The 21,502-nt window shown below is 41.1% G+C and overlaps 1 long non-coding RNA gene across 1 annotated transcript; it reads left to right on the top strand.

The window, feature by feature from the left end:
* Nucleotides 4,423-13,106, top strand: LOC102163888. The gene is made up of 2 exons (XR_299914.3): nt 4,423-4,890; nt 12,659-13,106. It is a non-coding gene; the product is annotated as an uncharacterized LOC102163888 (long non-coding RNA).

Below are 21,502 nucleotides of genomic sequence, written 5' to 3'. Positions count from 1 at the left end.
ATATTTAATGTCATGTAATAATTTATAATGGAAAAGAATCTGGAAAAGTATATATATATACACACACACACTTTATAGTACATATACTTTATATATGTAATATATATACTCTCTATATGTATATATAAAACTGTATAGCTGAAACTAACACAACATTTTTATTTAATTATACTTCAATTTTTTAAAAAAGTAGTTATTCACTTCAGGGTAAATGTGCTATGCAGATACATGCTTTATCAAATCTGTGTCTTCTCCATGAAGTTCTAGGATAAATAGCAAATATTTGCCCATGAGGGCAGGGATTGGGTGTACATTGTTTGCTGCCATCTTCTGTGCCAAACAAGCACTGATAACATTTTTTTTTTCTTTTCCAGCTGGACCCATGGCACATGGAGTTTCCCAGGCCAGGGATGGAATGGAAACTGCAGCAGTGATCTACCCCACAGCTGCAGCAATCCCAGACCCTAACGCACTGCCCTGGGCCAGGGATCAAACCCAAGCCTCAGGAGTGACCTGAGCCATCACAGGGGCAACACTGGATTCTTAACCCACTGCACCACAGTGGGAACTCCAGCATTTTTAAAATAAATACATCAGAGAGTGAATGATTATACTTATTAACAAAAGAGATCTCATGACTAGACACTTTTTTTTTTTTTACAAATAATTCGTTAAAAGTGGACATATTTTGCTTTCAGAGTATTCAGAATCTTTGAAACTTTTGGAAGGAAAGAAAATATATTTCAACATATTTCAACCATTTCCTCTGTTTTGGATTTAGATCTATTAATTTTAACTATTTCTAATACGCTATATAACTTATTTATTCTATTTGCTGTTTATCTCCCCTCGTTAGAAAGTGGAATGCACAGACATAGAGATCTTTGTTCTGTATATTGCTGGGCTTATAAATATTCAATAAACATTTTGGACAGATTAATGCTACATAATTTACGTAATAATATATTGATGGTTAATTGGACGTCTCCCCTATTACAATATAATCTCCACAGGGCAGAAATCTTTTTATGCTTTATTTATGATGTCTATCCCAAGTGCCTTGAACTGGACATGGTGCATTTTGGGTTTTAAATAAATTCTTGATAAATGGATGGATGGATGAATGAATGAATGAATACAATATTTTAACACAAATCATTCATATCTAACCACCCGTCAACTAGAGAAACATTCTTAGAATATATTTAAAATGCTGCTGAATTGAAGCTTTAACATAATATTCCTTACTGAGGCTAGGTTTTGCAAAGGAGACTTAAGATATAATTGACATATAACCCTTTGTAAGTTTAAAGTGTACAATGTGTGGGTTTGGTACATTTATGTATTGCAACTTGAATACCATAGCAGTCTTAGCTAACACCTCCGTTATGTCACATAAGTATCATTTCTTTTCTTGTGGTGAGAACATTTAAGATCTAGTCTCTTAGCAACTCTGAGGGTGCTGATGCAGTATTGTTAACTGCAGTCACGGTGCTGTGCATTAGCTCCCCCGGACTTATTCACCTTTAGGTTTTGCAAGTTTGTATCCTTTAATAACATCTCCCCAATTCCCCACCCCCCTAGATCCTGTCTACCGCTTCAGCTGAAGGTAGCTTTTAAAAAGAGTGTATAGGAGTTCCCATGTGGTGCAGTGAGTTAAGGATCCACCATTGCTGCAATGGCAGTGTAGGTCACAACTGCAGCTCAGATTTCTCCCTGGTCCAAGAACGTCCACATGCTGCAGGTACAGAAAAACAAAACAAAACTAAACAAACAAACAAACCATAAATTGTAATACCATATTTTCTGCTATTTGTAGAATTCACATAAGATTTTGAACCCTGGTGGAAACGATTCCGGCCCTTCATTCCAAGAACAAGTCCAAAAGGCTGCCCAAGCCTCTACATTCTCAAGTTCATAGTTTGAAAGGTTATTTACAATATTTAATAAAACTCTAAAGGCTTCCTCCAAAACTGCATTTTAATATAATCCCTACTTAATTTTAATCCTTATTAAAAATAAAAGTCAGTGGTGCCCACATTCCAAAGATCAGTTAACTTGTTGAGGATTATACATTTGTTTGAGGAAAATATGGAATGTATTATAAAGCAGAGGCAGAATAAAGAAAATTATTCTCCGCCAACTAGTTTCTTTTTTGATCTCCACAGGCAAAAATATCACCTAAGTACCAGCCAGAGTCCGCCTTCTTACATAATGAACAAAAGGCTGGCTGGTGGGCTCTTCATGAATTGTTTCCTAGGAGGCCCGAGAGGTCTAATGATAGCATCATAATTGGGAATGATTTTCTTCTTTGCAGAATATCTATTTCAGAGAAAAAAAGAAAGGAATATTATCTGACTTTTCGTTAGAGCTATAGTCATTTTATAAGTAAGAAAACCCGAGTAAAATTTTATGTTACCTAATTACTAGCCGGATATATAAAAAAATGACGCTACATGTGAATTCTCTTCTTGTGAATTAACTCCGGTATTGAAAAGACTGACAGATCTCTTGTGAGACATACTTGTGTTATTTCAGTGTATACATGATTATGTAGATTATGAGAGGTTTTAATTGCTCACTTGCCCAACTAGCATGTATTGACACCTGGCTGTGTGCCAGGCATTGTCCCAGGGAGACCACAATATACAGCATGACAAAGTCCCTGGCCTCACAGAGATGACGCTCTAGTAGGAATACCCGAGATGCAAAATAATTACACAAAGATTCATTCGATTGTGGCTTAACCGATTGTGCTAAATAAAAAAAAAAAAGAAAAGAAAATACAAGTGCAATTCCAACAGGTAACGTGGGGGCTTGACCCAGTCAGGAGGGTCAAAGAAGACCTCCCCCCAACAGTGATTTTAAGCTGGTACCTGAAGGATGGAAAGAAGGAGTTAGCCTGGCGGGAGGGAGGAGGGGTGGAGGTGATGCCAGGGTTGGAAAGAATAGGTCTTGCAACAAAAACAGCATGTGTGAAGGCCCTGGCACACGTAGAGAAGAAACGGAGAGAATGGCAGAGGGTCTCGGAAGCTTTGTCAAACATTGGATTTCATTCTGGGGACTAGAATAAGCCTTTGAAGGATTTGTTTTTAAAACACAATCAAGTTATTATTAAAAACTCCTTCTGTTGGAGGAATAACATGGTTCAACTTTAAGACTCACCGTAAAGCTATAGTAAGCAAGATAGTGTGGTACCAGCAAAAGAAAAGACAAATGGATCAATGGAGTAGAACGGAGAGCCCAGAAATAGGCCTGCATAAATTCAATCCACTGATATTTGGCAGAGCAGTAAAGGCAGCATAATGGAGCAAAGACAATCTTTACAATACATGGTGTTGGAACAACCAGACATCAACATGCAAAATAATGACTCAGACCCTACTCCCTTCACAACAGGTAACTCAAAATGGATCACAGACCTAAATGTTAAGTTTGAAACTATAAGTCTAGATGAACTTTGGTATAGCAATAACTTTTTAGATGCAATACTACACTACAAGAGAAAACACTGGTAAGCTGGACAAAACACTGATAAACATTAAAATTAAAAAATTGGCGTTGTCAAGGATATGAGAAGATAAGCCACAAACTAGGAGAAAATATTTTCAAAAGACAAATCTGATAAAGGATTAGTACCCCAAATATACAAGGAACTCTTAAAAATCAATGATAAGAGAATGAACCACTCAATTAAAAAATGGGCCAGAGACCTGAACAGACACCTCACCAGAAAAGACATACAGATGGCAAGTAAGCATGTGAAAAGATACTTAATATCATATATCACTAGGGAATTACAAATCAAAACAATAGTGAGATACGACTGTACAGCTATTAGAGTGACCAAAATCCAAGACATTGACAACATCAAATGCTGATAAGGATGTGAAGCCATAGGAACTGCTGGTGGAAATGCAAAAACGACATTTTGGAAGGCAGTTGGGTGCTTTCTTACAAAACTAAACATACTTTTACATGTGCTCTAAAAATTATGCTCCTTGGTGCTTATCCAAATGAATTGTTACATCTACACACAAATCGGCACACACACGTCCAAAGTGGCTTTGTTTATAATTGCTAAAACTTAGAAGCAACCAGGATGTCCCTCAGATGGTGAATGGATAAATAATTCTATCTTAACAATGGAATAGTATTCAGTGCTTCAAACAAATGAGCTGTCCAGCCATTAAGAGACATGGCAGAACCTAAAATTCAGATTGCTCAGTAAAAGCAGCCAGTCTGAAAAAAGCTACATACTGTGTGATGCCAATTGTATGACATTCTGGGAAAGGCAAAGCTACAGTCAAAAGAATAGTGGTTGTCAGGGGTGAGTAGGGAGGGAGTGATGACTAGGGGGAGCGTAGGGGGTTTTTAGGACAGTATGACTAATCTAAATGACACTATAATGGTAGAGAGATCTTAATATGTTTGTTAAAACCATAGAATGTACAACACCAAGAGCAGATCTTAATGTAAACAAGGCATTGAGTGATTGTGATGTGTCAATGCTGGTTTGTTAAATTGTAACAAATGTCCCATTCTGGCAGAAGATGGTGATAGTGGGGGAGGTTGTGTGTGTGCAGGGATGAGATATATAGGGGAACACTTTGTTCCACTCACTCAGTTTTGCAGTGAATTTAAACCTCCTCTAAAAACTAAAGTTTACTAATTAAAAAAAAAAATGGAATCCCTAAGGTGCAGACAAAAGAAGAAGCCCCTTCTCATTCCTCAGTGGAGAATGGTCTAGAGATGAACAGGAATGGAAGCTCAAGAAGGCTCTGCAGTAAACTAATGAGAAGTGATAACAGCTCAGACACACGAGTGACAGGGGAACAAGAGAGAAGTGGACAGATTCAAATGTGTTTTGGTGACAGAATGACCCAACTGGTAAGGGATTGGATCTGCTGGTAAAAGAAAGGAACAATCAAAGAGGACCCTGGGTGACTAGTGATACTACTTATCAAGAACTAGAAGATAAGAGTGAGCTGGGGGTGGCTGTGGAGCCCAGGGTGGGGTTTGGAAGGAGATACCAAGAGTTTTACTGTAGTTATGTTGAGTCTGAGATGTCTGAGATATTCAGCTGGAGACACTAAGCAGATTATTTTTCTTTGTTTTTACTTTATCGCAATAGAAGTCTCTCTCTCTGATGGCACAGTGTCTCAAAAGTGACTTTTCCTCATTTGCATTTTCAGCCTCTCATTTGCATATCGGAAGGGCCCATTTTGATGGTTTTTCAAGAATGAAAGAAACACCTGACTCGAATGTGTATGAGTGTCAGATTCTCCAGAAAATTGCTTGCAGTTTTGAAATGAGTTTTTCCCCAGCTCTGTTTCCAACCCTGCAGAGGTTTCAGTGATTTGAGGCCAAGTTTCAGACAGCTCAGGCTCAGGTACACAGTTTTTCCCAGTAGTCTCTGCAAGAAGGAACAGTCTCAGGGCCTGGGTACCTAAGAAGGAAAGCTCAGCTGAGGACACAGAACCACACACTGATAACAAGACTTACTCTGCTGGACAGTATGTATTTATTTCCCAGTCGTCCCTACCAGATTATGAGCACACGATGGCCAGAGATTGTACATCCTTGGTGTTGGCATGTATGCAGTATTGGATGTTTGTGTCCTGGATTAATATATAAAACATATTTCTTTCATGAGAATTCTTTTTTTTTTTTTTTCCCCAAATCAGAGGATATTCACTTTCTTTTTTAAAAAATGCCATTTGGTGTTTTAGGAGAAAGAAAATCACTATTTTTGGGGGGGATCATTTATTCACTCAACAAACATTTGAGCAACTGCTGTCACAGAGACTCTTCTGGGCCACCAACAAAAGAGTTCACATCTGGAGTTTATACTCTGGTGGGAGAAGACAAACAAAAAATAAATAAATCATGGGTTGGGTGTCAATTTAAGTACTATAAAGAAAAATTAAGCAGGTGTAAGGAGATGGAGTATAGAGAGGATTATGCATTTTTATACAGGGGTCAGGGCCAGCTGCTCTGATGAGATGACCTTTGATCTAAGATCTATAATGAAGTGAGAATGGGAGCTGTTTGAGAATAATAAGAACATTCCAGAAAGAACAGCAAATGCAAAGGCCTAGATTTGAGGAATTAGCACTCAATTTCTAGTGTATCTAAATAGCAAGTTTTCATTATTTTCCCTTTTATTACTTAAAGTAGTATATTTTTATCTAAGTATGTATATACACATACTTACGGTATGTAGAATGTATACATATATAATAAAATAAGTACTCACAGTACTTATAGAGGTATACTCTTCTTTTGAACAAGCAGGACCCCACGAAGGTAATTACCACATAACCTTCCAGAGCTCTGCTGTTTTCAGCAATTCAAATTTAATGATAGAGAGAAAACTCCAGTGTTTGGAAATCCTTGACTGCATTGTGGGAACGGATACAAGTCAGGTTATCTGTTTACTCTTTTGTCTCTCTGTTCAATTATCAACTTATCTCCTGCCACCGAAAAGAGAAAAGAGCATTTAGAAATTACCAACAATGCAGTAGCGAAGAATTAGGATGGACTGAGGGCAGAGACCTTGTGAGACAGACTTTGAGTCTAAACAATACTTAAGGGCTCTGAGTAAACTTGTTAAGATCCCTTAAGCTCTCGAGACACGTTTGTTTACCTCGCTTGTATAAGAGCTGGTTTCGACCCATTCCTTTCATTCGGTTAAGGCCGCCTCCTCATTACCCTCATTCTTATAATTCAGGGAATTTTGAAGGATTTAACGCTGAATGTATTTATTTACTTTATTTATTTTTGCTTTTTAGGGCCATAACTGGGGCACACAGAAGTTCTCAGGCTAGGGGTCAAATCGGAGCTGCCCCAGCCGGTCTACACCACAGCCACAGCAGCTCGGGATCTACACGGCATCTGTCACCTACACCACAGCTCGCAGCAACGCCAGATCCTTAACCCACTGAGCAGGGTCAGGGATTGAACCCGCATCTTCACGAATACCAGTCAGGTTTGTTTCCCCTGAGCCACAATGGGAATTTCTCATTTTAAAAATATTTTCTAATTTAGGTGTCTCACTGATTTCATTCGTCCTTCTTTCTCTCTCTCTCAAGGCTGCACCTGAGGCATATGGAAGTTCCCGGGCTAGAAGCTGAATCCAAGCTGCATCTGTGCCCTACACCACACCTCACGGCAACACAGGATCCTTAACCCACTGAGCAAGGCCAGGGATAAACCCACATCCTCACCAACACTATGTCAGGTTCTTAACCCACTGAGACACAACAAGAACTCCTAATCCAGCCTTTTCCAGGTAGCAAGGATTAATGTGCTTTTACCAATGCTGACATTAACAAATTTGCAGGGATTGTATTATTTGTAATGTATGTAAATAAAGTTTACATCATCTTGCAAAACTTACTGGGCAGATTTTTCTAAAAATGGAAGAGTATAATTAAGATGGTTTGACTTGAAATGTATAGACAAAAACTTGGGCTACCCCCATGTAACTGTGAGTTCTTCTCCTTCAGTGCAGTTGAAAAAACGGAACAAGGAAACACTGAAGTTAATGTCTCTTGGAGCATGATCCATAGACAGAGGCAACATGTAGTGACTCTGAAATTCTTCAACTAAAAAAAAGTTAGGGGGAGTTCCTGTCGTGGAGCAGCAGTTAACGAATCTGACTAGGAACCTCGAGGTTGCGGGTTCGATCCCTGGCCTTGCTCAGTGGGTTAAGGATCCGGCATTGCCGTGAGCTGTGGTGTAGGTTGCAGACGCGGCTCGGATCCCACGTTGCTGTGTCCCTGGCGTTAGGCTGGTGGCTACAGCTCTGATTCAACCCCTAGCCTGGGAACCTCCATATGCTGCGGGAGCGGCCCAAGAAATGGCAAAAAGACCAAAAAAAAAAAAAAAAAAATGTTAGGAGTTCCTGTCATGGCTCAGTGGTTAGAGAACCGGACTAGTATCCATGAGGATGTGGATTCATTCCCTGGCCTTGCTCAGTGGGTTGGGGATCCAGAGTTGCCGTGGGCTGTGGTGTAGGCTGCAGATGCAGCTCAGATCTTACATGGCTGTGGCGTAGGCTGTGGTGTAGGCTGGCGGCTACAGCTCTGATTCGACCCCTAGCCTGGGAACCTCTATATGCCATGGGTGTGGCCCTAAAAAAGACAAACGACCAAAAAAAAATTTAATAGACTATATATCTTAGAGCAAAATTCAGTGGAAGGTCCAGAGATTGCCCACAAACCCTCTCCCTCCACAGACACAGCCTTCCCCATTGTCAACAACCCACTACCCACCAGAATGCTACGTTTGTTACAATTGCTGAACCTACATTGACACATGGTTATCACTCATGGTCCAGCATTTTCCTTAGGGTTCATTTTGTGGGTTTGGACAAATGTGTAATGAATGATATGTGGTCATCAATATAGTATCATACAGAAGAATTTCACTGATTAAACAAATCCTCTGTGCTCTGCCTGCCCACCCCACCCACCACCCCTAATCCCTGACAACCACTGATCTTTGGACTGGTTCCATAACTTTCCAGAATGGAAACTGGAATTGGAATTATACAGTTATGTTGCCTTTTCCGATTGGCTTCTTTGGCTTAGTAATATGCATTTTACATTCCTGCATGTCTTTTCATGGATCAATAGCTCCATATCTCTGTAATTGGAAACCAAAATAAAAAATCAGAAGAGCCCTGTGATTTATGATCTATCTGCTTTCCAATGGTCCAGTCCATTTGACATAATTCAGGATGAATTTGAGACACTTGTAATTCATTTATTCACTCACCATCAACATTTATTGAGCATCTCTATGTACAAGGCACTGGGGCACTGGGCTAGGTACCAACATATAGTATATGGCAGCAAAAGAGATTGATACAATGTTGGTCTTCATTGAACTTCCATTCCAGTAGAAGGGTCAGACACTAAGCAAATAAGTAAGCAATACAGAAAAACAAATACCTGAGCATTTCTCTTTTTCTCTCTCTTTTCATTTCTTTCTTCCTTCCTTTATCCCTTCGACATTTGCATTTGAGCTATTTTTCAAGCGTTGACGATAAGGAGCCAGGAGCCTGTCATTTCTCATCTGCTGTAGCCTCTCAGGAAGACCTTGGGCAACTTACTTTCCCGCTTAGGCATTTTCCCTGGCCTGTAAAATGAAGTTGACAATCCCTGCTTCCTCCATAGTTGGGAAGAACAAATAAAAGTTGTGAACTTGACTTAAAAGCCTAATCATACCTTCAATTTGCCAGCCGGAGTTGTGAGATTAGAATGCCTTTAGATGTCTTATCAACTTAAAACGCATATTTATGTACACGCGATTCTGTTCAAGCTCCTTAAACACCCAGTGGGGCAGCAATACTGTTTTTCCCTCCTCATGGCCTGGACCACAGGGCAAGGCAGAGCAAGCTGCTCTTTGTGTTTTATCTCGGCAGTGCACCTTTGGGAGAGAAAATCACAGCCCCGAGTGTCCTTAATTACCTTTGCAATTTATGTGAATAAATGGATCTTTTTGCGGCCTGTGAAAAGAAGAAAACACACATGTGAGAGACAGCTAATTTCAAGCCTGTAAGGCAAATTTGGAAACTTTAAAAACAGAGTTACATAACATAAAATTTATTGGCGGATCTGCCTTCATTTTGTTTCTGAAATAGCTGGAGAAATGATTCCAGAGAAAAATCATCTATTAAGTGAATTTTCAAAGCCCACAACTTCTTTGATTTAGTTTCTAGGAAGTAAACATCCTTCTGAAATTTTTATCCACTGCGAAATTACTTATACATTTATATTAAATTCATAGATATCATTTATATATGAATTCATTTATATAATTTATATAGAGAGAGTCATTTTTATTTTTTTCCATTCTTTATTTTTAAAAACTCATCTTGAATACTTGTGTTTGGCAAACATGTGACTTTACAGATGTGTAATCCTTCAACCGGGCAGATTACTTACAAAATTTCCCTCTGGAGAAGGTGGTCGTATTGGATGTTAGAGGGGCTTCTGTGAAGTTCCAGGGCCCTCCAGATCCTCCAGACTTTGTAGTGTTAAGGGACCCACCAGCCACATGGTGGCCCAGAGCTGCTCCCAGCATTTGCCACTCTGTGCTCTGACTGCCTGCTGCAATCCCCACCACTGGCCAAACAAGGTTCCATGTAGACGGAGCAGAGGGCTGGCCAGGGCCTGCAACTGAAGTTCAAAATTAGAGGAAAAGAGGGCGCCAGGGGTAGAGGATTGCTTTGGGGGACCTAGGAGCCAAGAAGGCAAGCGATGGAGTGCTAGGGGCTGAAAGGACCTTAGAGGCCCAGACAGGGGCAAGATGTGCTTTGGGCCACTGAGTGAGGCCCCGGGATAGGTCTCCTGGTGCCTACTTCCTAGCTGCCCTCATCGGCCCTCTTGCTGTCAGGGCAGAGCTCTCCTCAGGCCTTCCAGAGGCCATGCCGGGGAGCCCTGAGCCTGTCGTGGTGCACTGGTATCCAGTGCCAGCTACTCAGAAAGGCCAAGCCTGGCCACCCAAAGCACCAGCTCAAGCTACATTATCCTGCCTTCAAGCCCAGCATTGCACTCATTGAATTCTGTTCTTGTTTTTTGTTGTTGTTGTTTTTTTGTTTTTTTTTTTTGCTTTTTTTTTTGTTTTTGTTTTTTTTTCCATATGCTCCCACAGCATATGGAAGTTCTCAGACTAGGGGTCAAATCAGAGCCACAGCTGCCAGCCTACACCACAGCTCATGGCAACACTGGATTCTTAATCCACTGAGCAAGGCCAGGAATTGAACCTGTGTCCTCATGGATATTAGTAAGGTTCATTACCGCAGAGCCACAACGGGAACTCCTGTACTCATTGAATTCTGATATCTTCTCATTCACTTACTGTTTACTTCTTTACTACTAGTCTTCACAGGAGTATAAACTCCATGGTATCAGGGACCTTATCTGTCTTTTTCAAGTCTCTAATTCCTGTTCCTAAAAGAATGTCTGTTGGGTCACAGTAGGTGCTCAGTTATTCATTGTCAATTAAATAAATGAAGGTCCATTTTTTATCCCCCTAACTCCAGGGTTGCTTTAGCTTAGTTTCTGCCTGGTACTTATTCATCAAAGGTTTGGAATATAACAGCTTTTAGTTTCTCCTGGAATGTGCTTATCGATAAAATCTGTAGACACACACGTGAGATGTTTCTTTAAGGGATACTGTTATCCTTTAGTATGTAAGGAACCCTTCCCTCTCATAGAGACTACCTGCCCACCCTCAATAAGCAGAACAAAGAGATCCTAGGGATTTAGAAAAGCTACTTTGGGGAGTTTCCGCTGTGGCTCAGCGAGTTAAGAACTGGCATAGTGTTGGTGAGGATGCAGGTTCAATCCCTGGTCTTGCTCCGTGGATTAAGGATCCAGTGTTGCTGTGAGCTGTGGTGTAGTTTGCAGATGCATCTTGGATCTGGCGTTGCCATGCCTGTGGGGTAGGCCGGCGGCTGCAGCTCCCATTCGACCCCTAGCCTGGGAACCTCCATATGCCGCAGGTTCATCCATAAGAAGAAAAAAAGCAAAAAAGCAACTCTGAGAGTGGAGAGGCCAGTTAGGAGAAAGTTGTAAATAGGGGTTAAGGACCTGACAACGGCAATGGAAGGACGATGACAAAATGAATCAGACGCCCCTTCAGAGGACCGCAGCCTCCATGGCAAATTTCCCAAAGTGGGTGAGAAGGAGGGCAGTCAGAATGGACTCTGGATGTCGTAGCTTGTCTGATGAGGTCCGTGATCACCATTAACTGATACACGTAACAGAGAGCAGCTTGAGTTTTTCTGAGGAGGATGGTGGAAACGACCTGGCTGGACTCGGGATATTTTGATCTTGAGGCAGGTGTGAGCCATGCAAATAATATCTGGAAATTGAGTCTGGAGTTTAGGAGAAAGGGGGAACTAGAGATGTGCAGTTTGGAGTTGTCTGCCTGTGTGTGATAGATAAAGCCCTAGAAGGAGATGAGAAAAGCCAAGAATGTGTAAACGGTCAGAGGGAAGATCAAGAATGGAGCATTTGAAGAAGCAATTGGATGGGGGGGGGGAATGCTGAGACTTTGGACACGTGACCTAAGCTTCCTGTGCCTCAGTTTCTTCATCTGTAAGTTGGGCTATTTAATAGTACCTCACTTAGGGAGTCATTGAGGGAATAAACCTATTCCATAGACAATGCATATTTAGTACCGTGCCTGGAACATAAAACTGGTTATGTAATGATTTCCTATAATTGAGATAAGGATGTTTAAGGTGAGCCAGAAAGGAGAAGCCCGTTAAGAGCGCTGGAAAAGAGCAAAATCTGAGTCAGAAGGGGATGAGAGAGAGCAGAGCTGCAGAAGAGCAGAATGGAGAGTTTCGACAAGGGGCCGGGGGAGGCCCTTGTGCCAAATGTTAGAGTAAGTTCCTCTAAGTGAGGATTCACGAGACGCCTTTGTCTCTGTCAGTTAAAGGGTCATTTGTGTCCTTAGAAAGGGAAAGCTCGGAGGAAGGGCAGAGGCAGAAGCCAGACTGCCTGGGTTTAGAGAAAATGGAAATGACCTCTCTTCAGAGACGGTACATTGAACACTTTCACTTCCCTCTTCCACTCCTACATTTCACTGACATAATAGTAATGGCTTTCTTTTTTTTTTTCATAAATAAACAAAGAAAAGACAAGCAATGACAGCAACAAAATTCTGGAAACTGAAAAGCAGAGGATGTATGCTGGTTTACGTAATACAATGAAGAAAACTGAAAACTAAAGCTGCCATCGGGGAAGCCCCCAAACAAGCTGAGTTGCTCTACAAAACCCCGGCGATGACCAGAATTGGGGATTTTAGGTATCTCCGAAAGTGGGGTTGAAAGTCAAGATGAGAACAAAGAGTCTGGGAGTTCCCGGGTGGCTCAGCAGATTAAGGATCCAGCATGGTCACTGCAGCGGCTCAAGTCACGGCTGTGGTGTGGACTCAATCCCTGGCTCGGGAAACATCCACATGCCGTGGGCACAGTCCAAAAAGAAAAAAAGAAAACAGAAAGTCTGCTTTAAAAGCAGGTAGGCTCTGGCACATCAATATATGTGTGTATAATCAACTATAATAAAAAAATTAAAAACCTACATGTGTGTTAAAAACCTATATATATTACCTACGTTATATGGTATATTATACATACACACATAAATGTATCACTTGTATTAAAATTTAAAAAAAATAAGAAGCTGAAAAAAAAAACTTAAAAAAAAAAGAAAGTCAGATTTCTCCTCATCCTCTCCTCCTGCCCTACCATGAGCTTTCCTAGCCCTGCGCAGTCAGCCTGACTGTCTCTTTGCCACTGGGGCAGAAGCTGTGGGTAGAGAGGGCGAATAGGATGACTGGCCTTGGAACACTACAGTAAAAACGGGAGGGTTAAGTGGACGTCTGTGTGCTGCACGGTGAGATACCCAGCTCCATTCTCTCCCTGTTCTCCCAGGATGCTGCAACCTGCAAGTTTATATATTCTGGGAAAGAGAGAGAATGACTTTTTCTCTGGATACAGGTTTATCTCAGAAGAAAAAACCTAAAGCTACTGACAGGGGCTCCCCACTGAAATGGCTCGGCCAGCCTTTGCAGCAACATGGATGGACCTAGAAATTATCATGCTAATTGAAGTTAATCAGACAGTGAGATACCAACATCTTATGCTATCACTTATATATGTGGAATCTAAAAAAAAGGACACAATGAACTTCTTTGCAGAATAGATACTGACTCACAGGCTTTGAGAAACTTAGGCTTTCCAAAGGAGACAGGTTGGGGGTGGGGTGGGGGAATGCACTGGGGATTTGGGATGGAAATGCTATAAAATTGGGTTGTGGTGAGCGTTGTACAACTAAAAAGGTAATAAAATTCATTCAAAAAAAAAAAAAAAAAAAAAGAAATGGATCGGCCAGATCATCTTGCAGCAATGTCCACCAGTTAGCAAGCCCAGCTCACGCACAGGGTGCTCCCATGGTCGTGTGTGTGTGTGTGTGTGTGTGTGTGTGTGCGCCTATATGCTTCTAAAATCTTAATGTGGAGTTCCCATCGTGGCGCAGTGGTTAACGAATCCGACTAGGAACCATGAGGTTGCGGGTTCGGTCCCTGCCCTTGCTCAGTGGGTTAACGATCCGGCGTTGCCGGGAGCTGTGGTGTAGGTTGCAGACGCGGCTCGGATCCCGCGTTGCTGTGGCTCTGGCGTAGGCCGGTGGCTACAGCTCCGATTCAGCCCCTAGCCTGGGAACCTCCATATGCCGCGGGAGCGGCCCCAAGAAATAGCAACAACAACAACAACAACAAAAAGACAAAAGACAAAAAAATAAAATAAAATAAAATAAAAAAATAAAATCTTAACGGGTCAAATGGCATCTAGGTCATTTCTACCTCTTATCTCTTTCCCTGTAGTGTAAACATCATGGTATGAGTGCTAATGGCAAGAAAGAGCAAGCACTGGAAGGAAGCCATGTCCCTTTTTATGACCGAGGCTTGGGAACCACTCAGCATCATTTGTACCTCATTCTGCTTACAAAGGTCCATTAGGTTCAGCTGGAGGCAGCGGAGCGCCACCCTTACTGGGGGAGTGTGAGAAGGCCCTGTGGAGTGGGACGGGAAAAAGCAATAAAGACAGCTTGCAGGAGTTCCCGTCGTGGCGCAGTGGTTAACGAATCCGACTAGGAACCATGAGGTTGCGGGTTCGATCCCTGCCCTTGCTCAGTGGGTTAATGATCAGGCACTGCTGTGACCTGTGGTGTAGGTCAAAGACGAGGCTCAGATCCTGCATTGCAGTGGCTCTGTGTAGGCCGGTGGCTGCAGCTCCAATTCGACCCCTAGCCTGGGAACCTCCATATGCCACGGGAACAGCCCTGGAAAAGGCAAAAAGACCAAAAAAAAAAAAAAAAAAAAAAAAAAAAAAAGACAGCTTGCACACAAAGGATAGGGAGTGAGGATGGTATCACAATTCTTAACAGCAACACTGGATGCCAGAAGACAATGGAATGATGCCTATTAATAAGGAAAATAACTTTCAGTCTAGAATTTTACACTCAGCCAAGATCTAATTAAAGAGCTAAGACAGGATAAAGGCATCTTTATGTATTTGACTTCTCAAGGATTTTATCCCCCATATACCCTTAACCAGGAAAGTCCTGGAAGTTGTGCTCCATCAATACAAAGGGGTAAAGAATGAAGGAGGAGTTCCCGTCGTGGTGCAGCAGAAACGAAACTAACTAGGATCCATGAGGATGCAGGTTCTATCCCTGGCTTCACTCAGTGGGTTAAGGATCCGGTGTTGCCATGAGCCATAGTGTAGGTCACAGATGAAGCTTGGATATGGCATTGCTGTGGCTGTGGTGTAGGCTGGCAGCTGCAGCTCTAATTCAATCCCTAGCCTGGAAGCCTCCATATGCTGCGGGTGCAGCCCTAATAAGCATTAAAAAAAAAAAAAAGCCAGGAATGGAAGCCTCAAACAGAGAGACGTACAGAATAATAACCCAGGAGAGGAAACCTGGGACGAGAGCAAACAGACAACTCAGGAGTGATGGCCCCAGGAATCTGATGGATTTTCTCACACACGTGAGTGCCCTGGGTGTGCAGAAGTGAATTCATGGTAATCATATAAGAAACTCAGCACATGAAGAACATGACAATAGTTAAGTTTAGGGAGAAAGGTATACATGAAAGTCAATACATCATAGCATGTACATGACTAGACTATGAATAAAATTTGCAGAATCACAATAATATAAAAATTAATATTTGATCTATGTTTGGAGGACAGAACACAATGGGGGAAGGTTGAGAGAGCAGTGTGTTTGGGAGAACTAAACCCTAATATTCAAAGGATAAAGTCAACACATAATTAGAAAGTTGAAAAAAAACCCCAAAATCAACATTAGCACAGTACTAGAAAGTACAGAAGCAAATCCACAAAGGAAAAGTGAAAGAAATAAATGGAGGGACCCCGGGGGAACAGGAATGAGGGCATGGATTATTTCTTAAATTAATCTTTATAGAAATTACATCATTTAAAAATTGTCTACATCTTGATTAAAATAAAATTATACTATGACAAATTGCTAATTTAAAAAAGCTAACAGAAACATGAAATCATAAAAATAGCTATTTTTATTAATTGTCAAACATTTTGTAATACTTTTTCCCTCACATCTTTGCCTACCCTACCTTCAATCTCCTCTACATCGGAGAGAATTTTAAAATATTGTTACAATAGAAAGGGAATTCAGTTTTCTCTGTACCATACTGGTCAAATTTTTTTTTTTAAATTGATGGTTTAGAAAACACTTTCAGACTTAAATATACAACAGGACACCATCAAACTCCTAGAAGAAAACATAGGCAAAACACTCTCTGACATCAACATCATGAATATTTTCTCAGGTCAGTCTCCCAAAGCAATAGAAATTAGAGCAAAAATAAACCCGTGGGACCTCATCAAACTGAAAAGCTTTTGCACAGCAAAGGAAACCAAAAAGAAAACAAAAAGATAACTTACAGAATGGGAGAAAATAGTTTCAAATGATGCAACCGACAAGGGCTTAATCTCTAGAATATATAAACAACTTATACAACCCAACAGCAAAAAAGCCAATCAATCAATGGAAAAATGGGCAAAAGACCTGAATAGACAGTTCTCCAAAGAAGATATACAGATGGCCAACAAACACATGAAAAAATGCTCAACATCACTGATTATAACAGAAATGCAAATCAAAACTACCATGAGATACCACCTCACACCAGTCAGAATGGCCATCATTAATAAATCCACAAATAACAAGTGCTGGAGGGGGTGTGGAGAAAAGGGAACCCTCCTGCACTGTTGGTGGGAATGTAAACTGGTACAGCCACTATGGAGAACAGTTTGGAGATACCTTAGAAATCTATACATAGAACTTCTACATGACCCCACAATCCCACTCTTGGGCATCTATCCGGACAAAACTCTACTTAAAAGAGACACATGCACCCGCATGTTCATTGCAGCACTATTCACAATAGCCAGGACATGGAAACAATCCAAATGTCCATCGACAGAGGATTGGATTCGGAAGATGTGGTATATATACACAATGGAATACTACTCAGCCATAAAAAAGGATGACATCATGCCATTTGCAGCAACATGGATGGAACTAGAGAATCTCATCCTGAGTGAAATCAGCCAGAAAGACAAAGACAAATACCGTATGATATCACTTATAACTGGAATCTAATATCCAGCACAAATGAACATCTCCTCAGAAAAGAAAATCATGGACTTGGAGAAGAGACTTGTGGTTGCCTGTTGGGAGGGGGAGGGAGTGGGAGGGATCGGGAGCTTGGGCTTATCAGACACAACTTAGAATAGATTTACAAGGAGATCCTGCTGAATAGCATTGAGAACTTTGTCTAGATACTCATGTTGCAGCAGAAGAAAGGGTGGGGGAAAAACTGTAGTTGTAATGTATACATGTAAGGATAACCTGATCCCCTTGCTGTACAGTGGGAAAATTAAAAAAAAATTATAAAAAAAAAAAAAGAAAACACTTTCAGCTACAAATTCACTCTTGGTAACATCATGTAAGCTTTTAGGACTGTTGCCAAATTTATGGAAGTTAGCTAACATTTTTTCATATATAAACTGTAGGATTTCAAAACATTTCAAATTTTCTTGAGCCTTGACTGATTGCAAAAGCACTTAATTGAGATTATCATTAACCATTTGTAATTGCTGTCTTCATGTCACAATGATATATCTTGAACTTTATAGTGTCTTTGTCTGTGTCAGTTGTTTTGTGTGTCAAATCAGCAGGAAATTTATTTTTTTCTAGTACTTATGATTCAGTTCTCTTCATTTTATGGATTATCAACAATCCAAAAACACATTCATGCTTCTGTTCAAAACATTTATCTTCCAGAGTACCCTGGTGGCTCAATGGGTTAAGAATCTGGCAGTTGTCACTGCTGTGGCTCGGGTTCGATCCCTGGCCCAGGAACTTCCACATATTGCAGGCACAGCCAAAACAAAATGAAACACTTTTAATAATGCATTATGTTCTTGTTTGGATCTGAAAAATATCTTGATACAACTTGTTTCTCAGCATCAGCATAATTTCTATTGGTTTAATTGCTCATTTTTACTTTTTCATATTCTATTAATTTTTAATATAAAATTTATTTCAATACTTAAATAAATGTATAGATGAAAATATATCTTTTATTTGTGTCCTAAGGAGGGGTCTGTAATTTCTCACCTATTTTATTGAAAAAATCCTACACCTACTTCCAAATTGCAGTAGTTATACCCTACAAATGCCAGATGTTTACACAATTTTGATCAATCTTTTTTGTGTGAATCCCTTCAGAAATGGGAAACCATCTATGACATGGGTTTTTTTGTTTGCTTTGTTGCTTTTTTTTTTTTCCTGGTCTTTTCCGGGGCCGCTCCGACGGCGTGTGGAAGTTCCCAGGCTAGGGGTCTAATCAGAGCTGTAGCTGCAGGCCTACACCACAGCTCACGGCAACGCTGGATCCTTAACCCACTGAGTGAGGTCAGGGATTGAACCTGCAACCTCGTGGTTCCTAGTTGGATTCGTTTCTGCTGCTCCATGATGGGAACTCCTATGATGTGTTTAATAATTATATAGACTAAGTTGTCATATACACTCTGGAAAGAAGAGAACTTCTTTTAACCAGGTGTCAGTGAAAATCAAACGCTCCAATTACAATGTATACATGACATCTTTGGAAGAACTGCCTCAGCTTAGCTTCTGGCTCAGTCATGTGACACTGATCTCTGTATTTTATATGCTGGTGGCATAAGTAGCTATGGAAGGCAGTAGAAGAAGTCCTGAAAATCACATCTACACTAGGATGGCCTGTGATAATATGGAAGTAACGGTGAATCCCACTCACATCCTAAACTCAACCTAAATGCAGGTCAACTTCTCCTTGGCCAGATCCCAGAATGCCTATAGCAACTCCCAAACCACTCCAACTCATAAGGAAATGAAATAGAGGAGATACCCTAATGGAAAGAGACAGCAAACTCAGCCATTAGGGTTAAACCATCTTACTTTTAATATGTATATACATGTGGACACGTTGCTAGGACTCCTCCCAGGAACTTGGATGTGAGACTCTGAAGTCTACCTGAGCTTCAAGGTTAATTTGCCTCTGATAATAGCAATAACTTTTGGGAACACAAATGAATGTGTGCAAAGGGCTTGTCAGACCAGAGAAAGTTGAAACCTGAGCCAGAAACAGGGGGTCCTAGAAGCAAGTTAAGGTCCCACTTCAGCTCCTCAAATAGGGTCAGCAAATGGAAGCTCCACATATCTCTGAAGAGACAGGAAAATGCTGATTTGAAAATAAGAGGACTGAGTAGGACATGTCTCCTAGAGAACACATGTTCCATGCCACTCCCCAACCCTGCTAAGCTTCCTGCTTCTAGCACCTTACTTTCCATTCTTTCTGCTTTTTGATTTTGATTTTTTTTTTTTTTTTTTTTTTTTTTTTTTTTTTTTTTGCCTCCTGCAGCATATGGAGTTTCCCAGGCCAGGGGTCGAATCGGAGCTGCAACTGCCGACCTACACCACGGACACAGCAACACCAGATCTGAGCTGCATCTGTGACCTACACCATAGCTCACAGCAACGCTGGATCCTTAACCCACTGAGCAAGGCCAGGGATCGAACCCGCAACCTCATGGTTCCTAGTCAGATTCATTTCTGCTGCGCCACAAAGGAAATTCCTATTTGATTTTTAAAAATCATGTGCATGCGTTAATGTTACTAGAATACTTTTATTTGATAATCAAAAAGGAAAGTGACTGGAAAGATGGAAAGGGAGATAATGAAAGTGACAAATATCATAGAGTTAGAGATAGCGATGATAGGAGGGTGACGCATTTAGAGTATCCTTTTCATGCATATGAAGCTCTTTAATCCTTCCAATGACAGAAAGAAATAGTCTACCATTTTTAGGGATGAGGAAACTGAGGATCTGGGCAGTCAAAGACACTTGCTCAAAGTCACACAGCTAGGAACCGGCAGAATTAAGGCTGAATCCAAGTTATGTCTGGCCCTGAAGCTACACAGTCTGGATGCTGGCAAACAAGAGAAGAGAGGTGCTGGAACCCAGTGGGGGGGGGGGAAACAGTGAGCTGGAGGTAGGGGAAACATATAAATATTAAGGCAGGTTGAAGCTGAAGACCCATCAGAGTCCCAGAATTGAAAGTACAAGGGAGAGAAGGAATAACTGAGCCAAGTCTTAGCAAGTTCGGGAGAGCAGCATGGCGATGAAGGCAAGAAAAGAAGTAGAGCTGTGAGAAGGAGGTAAGGTTGGGTGAAATTGTGATTAAATGGGAACATACAAGTGGTGTGACTCTTTTCTCCATGAAGTAGGAGGCTAGTTATTCTCCTACGAACAAGTGAGTAAGAAGAGAGGGCTAGGGGGACTGAGGGAGGACAGAGAGTTGGAAAGTGACTGGAGCATTTAGGAAAGAGAGTAGGGTTGCCAGATTTAGAAAATAAAAATATAGCACACTCAGTTAACTCTGATTGCACATTAAGAACACAATTGCTTCAGGACATGTCCCAAATACTGCACCGTATTTTAACTGGCAGTCCTTAAAGAGAGGCACAAAAGCAGGCATAAAGAACAGCAAAGCTGCTTTGAGAGAAGGAATTTGGAATGGATCAACCTCCATGTGATGGGCATCAGATGGTAACCTCAGTGAGCCCAGAGGTAAGGTAGGAACACTGAGCTTGCCTTCCAGGCAGGAGTGGAAAGGGAGCTGGGCTCACAGCCCAGAGATAGCTCAAGGATGCAACTCTTGGGGACTCTCCTGAGAGTAATGGGAAGAGATATGTGTGGGAACCAGAGGCTTGAAACTGGCAAGGAAGCCTTTACTGTAAAGAACGTTGTTGCCTTCTTTCTAGTTTGGCCAGGGTGGTCATCTACATTTTATATCTCATAGCTGTCTGCTAAGGATGAATTTTGCTAAGTCATCATCTGCAAAGTATTTGAGCTCTAAATACTGAATCAATATTGCATCTTGTCCTTGTCACCAGTATTCACAAGAAAAGGACTGACTTCCACCAACACAATTCTTTGACATGGTTGAGGTTTATCGTGGTGGTTGGGAGAAATGGTTAAGAATCTGCAGCCCATCTATGGTCAAAGCCCACACTAATCAAGTTGCTTAATATGTCTGGGATGCAGTTTCCTCGTTTGTAAAATCAGAATATGCACAGTACCAACTTGTAGGGACATGGTAAGGATTAAATATGTGAATATGTGTAACACTTGCGTAGTCAGGAAACAAATGGTTTTACAAAGACTTCCATTGTCAAGACATTGTATCACAGAGAACCCCCTAACTGTATACTGAAGGCATTTGACATGGCATTTGCAGTATTTAATTTTTGGAACCAGGAGTTCCCCTTGTGGCTCAGTGGGTTATGTAACTGACTAGTATTCATGAAGACTCAGTGGG

Source organism: Sus scrofa, chromosome 4, assembly GCF_000003025.6.
Source record: "Sus scrofa isolate TJ Tabasco breed Duroc chromosome 4, Sscrofa11.1, whole genome shotgun sequence".
In the NCBI taxonomy this organism is placed as follows: Eukaryota; Metazoa; Chordata; class Mammalia; order Artiodactyla; family Suidae; genus Sus; species Sus scrofa.
This window is presented reverse-complemented; position numbering and strand designations above follow the sequence as displayed.